At 40.7% G+C, this 6000-nt stretch overlaps 1 protein-coding gene across 2 annotated transcripts in view; it reads right to left on the reverse strand.

The window, feature by feature from the left end:
* SORBS1 (sorbin and SH3 domain containing 1) overlaps positions 1-2854 on the reverse strand; it is a 108580-nt gene extending 105726 nt beyond the window's left edge. For both annotated transcript variants that reach the window (XM_052676909.1, XM_052676910.1), the window contains exon 1: positions 2704-2854. The gene's annotated coding sequence lies outside the window, so the exon portion shown is untranslated. The remainder of the gene's footprint in view (positions 1-2703) is intronic.
* Between the last annotated feature and the right edge of the window lie 3146 nt (positions 2855-6000).

Here is a 6000-nt window from a genome sequence, read left to right on the forward strand (position 1 = left end):
GCTACATTAAAAGATATTAATGTGGTAAACATTACTGCAGCTTGCCTAGCAGGGACGAGTCAATGCATAAATCTGTGCTTGCCTCCACTTGGATATTACCAGAACTTAAAACCAAAAATAGGAGCCCAAGATCTTACTTTATGGATTAACTGGAATAAATTGAAGTCAAACAGACATGCTCTGTGTGGCAGACGTGACCCTTTCCCAATAAAGCTTTCAGCAGATCTTCAGTTCAACAAATGCTTTCTATACGAATAAATTCAGATGCAGTTACCTCAAAAATCTGTTTTCATATTTCAGCATTTTTACTGCAGTGGTATCTAATGGTTCAATCAAATCCCATCCCTAAAGCTCTAGGTGCGTGTAGGACTGCACTCCTTATCAGACTAGTTTAGAGCTGATAGAATCCACACAAACAAATAAAACAAATAAAGGAAACATAACGCAAACAGATCAAATAACGTGGCAGAGATCACACTGTGTGCAGCAGAGTTACACATTCAGCCAGTGAGCCCCAGCTCACTGCCAAAACCTATTTCCAGGCTGAGCTCCCCAGGCTGCTGGGCCCACTTGTGCCCAGGTGTAGTCATTCCCTTTCTTCTTGGCCAAGAACTAATGACTATACAGGACAGTGAGCTACTGCGCTGGTTGCAATAGAGATTGCATTTTCTATAAATGGGAGACCATTCAGTCACCTGAAAGGTGCCTTAAAAGAGGAGCCCTCCTGCAGAGCAGACTGAAGCTCTATACAAGGTGGCTTAATACCTGTTAATAACCATGCTCTGGGTTTCAGTTATTCTTCTAGACATCTGCCTTGATGTCTAGAAAGCTCTGGAAAAGCAAACTTTGGATTTTAATCTCAAGGAAACCACCTGGGAAAATCCAACAGGAGCACGAAGCAATGTGTTAGTCTTTGCTCAGCATCCTGAGCTCAGGCCCTGGCAGCCACCCCAGACAGGGATAGAAGGAGCAGGAGAGCCCTCAGAACGATGCTGGTAAACAGGACTTCACCTCAGAACAGCAGCAGGCAGCAGTGCTCCTAGTGTCACATATCACAGCTCCAAACTTTAAAAGGACCACAAGTTACTAAGCAAGAAGCTGAAACACACCTAATGGAAACATGAGAATGGTTACATCTTCAGCTATCACCCACATCTATCTAAATCAAAAAGCGCTCACAGACTTCAGCTGAATCCAAATAAAAATCAAACTATCTGCAATTTTCATCTCTCAGACCAAAGCCTATGGAAGATCTCTGGTACCCAAGAGCAACTGCTGAGCAGCTGTGCACAGCACAAGCTGCCTGGGGCCATAGGAACACCCAGTCTGCAGGCATACCCTGTTTTGGGGAAGCAGGGGCTGCATCTCCCAAGCAAAAATCAAGTGAGGTGACGAGGACAGACACAGGTCATTACATGAACATAACAGAACTAGAAAATGGAACTGAAGATCCAGCACAGATACCAGCCACTGTGCTTGCCTTAAAGTCCAAATGACCACACCCAACTTCAAAGTATATTCCAACCTGAGCAATTCTATGATTCTGTACTCGCACAGACTTTCAAAACAAAAGGAATTCTCTCATATTTGTCAGCAGAACCAAGAAAAAAGTCTAGCATTAGGTCTCATTTTAAATGTTTTAACTACGCTACAAATTATTGAGTCAATTCATCAAGTTTGAGGCTGGCTCTAAACGGTTCCAGCTGCCACACAGAAACCTAGAACCAAACACAAACCAAATTTCTAAGGCTTCATGTCAGCTTCAATTTTCTGTTACATTAAGAGAATAATTTTAGCCCTAAGTTAACAGTTACTAAGAAGTGCTGAAGTTGAGCCCATTTAACTCTCAGTTTTAGTTAACAATGCTTCAAGATGAACTTGCAGTTAGACACATCGCATCTCTTTTGTTTCGGGATGTTCATTTGGGGAAATTTAACAGGCAAGAGATGCCTATCTGAGAATGGAATCAATCAGGAATGAAGTTACGACAGAAAGAATTTCAGCAGACCATAAAAGAGAGAGAGAAAAAAGAAAACCCCACTATAAGAATAGTCCGTCAAAATGCAACTGTAGCGAGTTTGGGCAGCTTCCCAGTGCTCCAGAGGGAATTCTGCTATTTGCTGAGTTTAGTGAATGTAATCGAGTACCGAAGGAAAACCAGCAAAAAAAAGTACTGCTGCTGCTTTCACCATTTTCTCAGTCCTGCTCAGTGTGAGAAAGCATACGGAAAACAGAGAAATTATTGTATTGCTGCGAAAGCAGATGTTCACAGCACAGATAAGAGTGACTGATTACACATAGAATAAAACTACACAATCAGGCTTTTTTTTTTTTTTTTTTTTTTAATAAAAGTCACTCAGCTGGCAGAGAGGAATAAAGAAAAAGAAGATTCAGAAAGTACTTTGGGAACATCTGCAGAGATAAGTCCTGCTCAGTTCCACAGTAAAAAGGAGCTAGTATTTTCCCTCGCAGATCATATGCAACATCATCTGAGCTACTTTCCTCCAAGAATCTGAGTGTACAACATTAGGCAGGAAATTCTAACTCATTCAGAAGAGATGCAAACAGTTAACAGGAAACATAACATGAAATAATTCAAGCAATCTCCTTCCAAAGGCAACAGATAGTCCACAAGTTATTTATAGAGGAAAATGCAAAAGAGACTGGAAAGCACTTAAAGCTTCTGAGGTTTTAAATACTCACTTCTTGCAGCCAAAATCACATCAGATGAACATCCAGGAAAATTTTTAAAAGCTCACATTAAGGAGCTTAACCAGCTGAGAACATGATGTAGCCCTTCCTCTGGGCCGTCCAGCCATACGCATTTACTCATTCAACAGAAGCACAGAGCGTGATATTGTAGTGCAGCCTTTTACGTAGGGATGCCAGGAGAGGGGGGAGGAGAGGAAAGCCCTTCCCAAAGGCTTTAGTTCAGCCCACTCATTAAAATACAGAGTGGAAACAGCTGCCATGGAAAGGAAGAGGATGTCCTGGCAGTTTCTTGGGTGTAAAATGATTTAGTTCTGGAATCTTAACAAGAAAGATTTTTTTCTGAATTTTATTCTTACTCTGCATTTCTCTTAAAAATAAATAAAACAGTAATTAAAAAACAAAACAGATAACTCTGTCTCTAACTCAGCTCAGAAATTCATATAACATACTGGATAGTTATCCGTCCATTTTCAAAATTAGTACGTCTTATTAGGGGAAATAAATCCCCAAAAGATCCTATTTCTCCTCCTTGCGAGGACAACTACAAGTTCATGTACGCTTTCTAAGGCTTAAATCTTCATGTAATGTAATACCAAATTCATTCAGAATGCCTGCTCACCAAGAAGTTCCAAGAAGATAATAAATACTAGTTCATTAGTAGCAACATTTATGAGTGACAGCATCTCTCATATATATTAGCACCTCAAAGTTAAGACTAGATAGGGAAGAAAGATAGATGGCAACAATAATGAAAGCCCCAGGAACATTTCTTCAAGGAGACACTGAAAAAAATGAGGATTCTTCAGTCTGAGAAGGTGTTGACAGAGGGGAAATGAGAGCTTTATTAAATCTTGAAAGGCATCAAAACCACAAATCTGGGAATGGTGACTCGTTCCTTCTGGTAACACAAGCACTGAATGAAATCTTCTCAGGCTACTTCAAGCTTCAGAACAAACAAAAACCAGTACCTTTTTACAGAATATATAATTGGATTGCAAACCTCATTGCCACAGGATCTGCTGTGTAAACTAGCTCAAAAATTAAATGCTAAAGCTCATACCTTGGGAAGTTGTTAACCACAAGTTACTAGAAGGTACAGATACTTTGGTGAACTAGCACTTTGCATTTGGCCTCCACATTAACCCCTTCCCTAAGGCTGTGACACTGGCTCCCGCCAGAGATAGCAGACTGGATTAGGAGGAGCATCTTTGTGCCACACCTATTGCTTTGTATTATCAGTGTAGGTACGTCTATTCCACAAACAGAGAATTAACTACGTACATTAAAAGACAAGCATCAAAGCTATTTTGAATTTCTGACTACAACCCAAAATAAGACATTGGGACATAACCATTACTGGCCTGAAGTAAATTTGCACTTCCTCAAAGGCAGCACCCAAAGCGTCCCCCGAGACTCCAGTCCAACTACTTCATGACTTCACGACTTCTCACCACCAGTCTTTCCAAAACAGATTTCAGCAGCTATTTCTCCTATTTTCTGCTTTATGTGTTCTGATCATGAAACCTGATATTTAATATCAAAGCTATTTTAAGTGCATGTATTTCTTTTTTTATATATCGTCAGCTGGCATTTTTCAATTTTCAACTGGGTAACAGCCACAGCAGCAAGTAGCAAATAGTTGTACAATGAGAGGCATACCTTAAAAACAGCCTTGCAGTGCTCAAGCGCTCACTGCATAGCAAAAGGCGTAACTGCCCACTAGCTCTGCTGCTTCAACAGCTGGTCTTAATTAATATTCAGAAACAAGACACTTCTATGCAAAATTAACCAACTGACTTCAGAGACTGGGTCTAAGAAAAGCATTCACAAACTCTGCTTCTCTACTCCGCTTAATTTTAAGCTGGGACTTAACAGCTGTTTGTCTGTCTTTGCATGTTTAATGTTTCCTGTAGGTCTGCAAAAGCATGCAAAATATTTTAGCTCAAGGCCTCTATATGGTTGTAATAGGAAATGGCTGTCTCCCTTAAAGAGCTGGGTTAGTATAGAAACAGGGATTGTCTGTCTGACAGTGAAGTTTTTAGTGTATATCTCAAAGGGAAGGAAAAGACACATAAATATTTACTGCCTTCTGTACACACCACAGAATTCAAACGCTGCCTATTTTTGGTTACTTCTTCTCTAAACAATCCAGGCTAAGGTCTGGTACTGTTGTTCTCATTGTTGTTTTTTTTTCATATCAATAGAAAGTTCTGCTCCCACCTTTGCCAGACAGTTCCTCTAAGCTGCAAAACAGCATCACAAAGAGAAAGCTGCTATCTGAATCCTAGGCTGGCCAAGACTACTTGCTTGTGCAAGGTGTGATCATGTCACAGACCCCTTAGTCTTTCTGAGAGCATGCATGCTTCCTGTGTGAGGCTTCAAACCTATGTTGAAACAGCCTTCTAGTGTTTCAGCATGAGGCATGGTGAAGACATATACATAAGCAAGGTTCTGCTTCCTAGTTCTGTCCTCTTTCACTTCACCTATGCTGAAGAGCACACAACATTCCCTCCACAGAAAGTGCATGGGATGAAGCAGCAGAAACAGATGTTCCCTTTCCTCCGGCATAACCCTAATGAACAGCCTTCAAATCTGATCTTTGACCCATTTACAGCTTCAAATTGTGGTCCTTAGCCTCCTTCACCACTGTGCTCCAACAGGTCCATCCTTTCTTTTTCACATTACAATATACGTACTGCTAGAGGACCAGCAGCACTGAAAATCACTTTCACTTCCTAGATGCACCCTTACCGTACCTGCCCTTCTTTAAGGCTCGACTAAAACTGCAATCTTCACCTCCACCCCTTTGTTTCTCTCTTTTATTTAAGAGCCATGTGGTAAATAGAGAGGAACTTAAAGGATTCGCACTTCCTTCATGTGGTTGTAACTACACCTTGAGTCATGAAATGCTGAGGAAGTTACTGATGGAGTAACTCATGTAAATACATAGCAGTGAAAACTTGCTTATCCAAAAAACAGCCAAGGTGCAACCAGATACTCTGATCAGTAGACAGGAGCTCAGCTCACTGATGGGAATATGTTTCAGGATGCTCAATGAAACCAATGAAAATTTCCTACAAAACACAAATTTGCAACAATTCAAGAACTGGATAGGAGGTCCTGCAGGTCTGAGAGAAGATGAGGGTTCAGTGAATAATAATTTTCCTTCAAATGATACCTTAGCACAAAGCCTTCTAATGTGGGCTTGTACAAATCAGAAGGGTCACTACAGTGCATGAGGATCCAGCCTTGATATACTTAGTTAAAAAGAGTTACACCTGCAGTATG

Source organism: Tympanuchus pallidicinctus, unplaced genomic scaffold (assembly GCF_026119805.1).
Source record: "Tympanuchus pallidicinctus isolate F22 unplaced genomic scaffold, pur_lepc_1.0 scaffold16, whole genome shotgun sequence".
Lineage (NCBI taxonomy): Eukaryota > Metazoa > Chordata > Aves > Galliformes > Phasianidae > Tympanuchus > Tympanuchus pallidicinctus.